Source organism: Triticum dicoccoides, chromosome 3B, assembly GCF_002162155.2.
Source record: "Triticum dicoccoides isolate Atlit2015 ecotype Zavitan chromosome 3B, WEW_v2.0, whole genome shotgun sequence".
Classification (NCBI taxonomy): Eukaryota; Viridiplantae; Streptophyta; class Magnoliopsida; order Poales; family Poaceae; genus Triticum; species Triticum dicoccoides.
The window spans coordinates 324,464,575-324,467,454 of NC_041385.1; positions in this window are offsets into that span (position 1 = coordinate 324,464,575).

Consider the following 2,880-nt stretch of genomic DNA (forward strand, 5'->3'; position numbering starts at 1 on the left):
CGAAACACCCACTGGCCCGGCTGGCGGCAATCCGGCTTGGCCGGTTGGTGAGCAGCCGGTCGTGCGGCTAACTTAGTTGACGAGTGTCGGCCGGGTTGGTCGACCCGACGGCTTTGACTTAGTGTATGAATCATAGGGGAGATTTAGCCCGTTGTGCTTGCCCGCCGTCAGCCAGAGCTGGATCTGCGGTTTTAGGGCGAAGTGGGGGCCCGGCATCCAAACTTATCAGGAATCACTAAGTGAAGCGGCGGGGTGATGATCAAGCCGGCCAGCCCCCAAGCCCTCGGGTCGAGCATGTCGAGCCGGCGGCCGGGTTCGGTAGTAAAGTGGTGTGAAATATGGACGCAATAAATTGGTCGGCAAAAGGCAGCCCCCGAGTCTCGTTCGGGGACCCCATAGTTTCATATGCTTACAAAAGGCGTTGATACATACATTCGCTCGGCTAACTGTAAAACGGATGGAGGAGTTCCATGTTCAACGGCCGGGTCGTTTCTTCGACGGCGGTGTCCCTCTTGCGCTTCTTCGATTTGCGTGCGTCGATGAGGTAGTAGGCTTGCGGTCGCGCAAAGCCCTGCTCACGATGAACGGGCCTTCCCATGGAGAGGATAGCTTGTGCTGGCCTGCCTGCTCTTGGACGAGTCAGAGGACGAGGTCGCCTTTGCCGAATGCGAGAGGCTTGATCTTCTTGCTGTGGTAGTGCCTCAGGCCTTGCTGGTAGATTGCCGAGCGGCTAAGTGCCAGAAGACGCGCCTCTTCGAGTAGTTCGACGCCGTCTTCGCGTGCTTCTCTTGCTTCTGCTTTGGTCTACATCGTGACGCGAGGCAAGTCGAACTCGATGTCGGTCGGGATGATGGCTTCGGATCCGTAGACGAGGAAGAATGGGGTGAACCCGATCGACCGGTTTGGTGTTGTGCGTAGACTCCAGAGAACCGCGGGCAACTCGTCGAGCCAACTGTCGGGTGAGCGGACGAGTGGCTCGACGAGTCACGGCTTGATGCCGCACAGGATGAGTCCGTTGGCCCGCTCGACCTGCCCATTGGACTGCGGATGTGCCACGGAGGCCAGGTCGAGGCGGATGCCGGAGACGTAGCAGTATTGCTCGAGCACGCCCTTGGCGAAGTTGGTGCCGTTGTCGGTGATGATGCCGTTCGGCATGCCGTAGCGCACCGCTATGTCCTTGATGAACCGGACGACTGTTGGCCCGTCCAGTTTCTTGATTGGTCTTGCCTCGATCCATTTTGTGAACTTGTCCACTGCCACCAGCAAGTGTGTCATGCCGCCTCAAGCGGTTTTGAAGGGTCCCACCATGTCGAGTCCCCAGACCGCGAAGGGCCAGGCGATCGGGATGGTGCGGAGTGCTGACGTCGGCTGGTGGCTGCGTTTGCTGAAGCGCTGGCATCCTTCGCACTTGAGGACAAGCGACTCGGCGTCTTCGAGGGTCATTGGCCAGTAGATGCCGTGGCGGAACGCCTTGTCCACGAGGGATCGAGATGCGGCGTGGTGCCCGCACTTGCCCTGGTAAATGTCGAGGAGGATGTCGATGCCGCGGTCCTGCTCGACGCAGCGCTGGAACACGCCGGTAGAGCTGCGTTTGACGAGCTCGTTGTTGATGATGCTATAGGCGGATGCCCGGCGCTGAACTTGCCGAGCCTCGGTCTCGTCCATGGGGAGAACCCCGTTCTCCAGCCATTCTGATATCGGCAGGGCCCAAGATGGGGCCGTGATGGCGGTGAAGACGGCCACCTGGGTGGGTTCCGAGTCGACTACTCCTGGGACGGGTTGAGCAGCCCCCGGGTTGGTGACGGCGACAGTCGGGTCCGGGGTGATGGTGGCCGGGTTGGGCTGAGCAGCCCCTGGTCTGGGTTAAGCAGCCCCCGGGCCGGGTTCAGCAGTCCCCGGGCTGGGTTGAGCAGTCCCCGGGCCGGCTTGAGGAGCGGCCGGGTCTTCTGGGACGTGGATGGACTCGGAGTCTGGCGACGGCTTGACGGATGGCTTGCGCAGGTGCTCGAGGGAGACGTCGGACGGGATGGCTTGACATGATGAGGCGATCTTGGCGAGCATGTCAGCTGCCTCATTCTCCGTGCGCAGGACGTGGAAGAACTCGCAGCCATTGAAGGATCGGGATAGCTTCTAGATGAGGAAGCAATAGCTTGCCATGTTGGAGTCGCGGGCATCCCACTCACCGGAGCACTGCTATACCACCAAGTCCAAGTCGCCATAGCACAGGATGCGCCGGATGCCGAGTTCCTTGGCAAGCCGGAGGCCATGCACAAGGGCTTCGTATTCGGTGAAGTTGTTGGAGGCGGCGAAGTGGATCTGGAGTGTGTAGCGGAGTTGGTCACCCTTTGGATATGATAGTACGATGCCGGCCCCTAAGCCGAGTCGCATCTTGGACCTGTCGAAGTGCATGTGCCAATGCATCGAGTCGGGAGGCGGTGGCAGGTACCGGGTCTCGCTCCAGTCGACGAGGAAATCGGCCAGGGCCTGAGACTTGATCGTGGTGCGTGGCTCGTAGAGGATGGTGTGGCCGGCTAGCTGGATCGCCCACTTGGTGACCCGGCCGGAGGCGTCCCGGCACCCGATGATTTCTCCGATAGGCGCCGTGCTGGCGACGGTAACAGCATGTTCTTGAACGTACTGCTTCAGCTTCTTGGCGGTGAGGTACACACCATAACACATCTTCTGGTAGTGCGGGTAGTTCTACTTGGAGGTGGAGAGAACTTCGCTCAGGTAGTAGACCGGGCGCTGGACGGCCTGCATCTTGCCCTTCTCTGGTCGCTCGACCACCAGCACCATGCTGACCGCCCGCGAGGTCGCGGCTATGTAGAGCAACAGCAGCTCCTTGTCGGACGGCGCGGCCAGGACGGGTGCGGTGGAGAG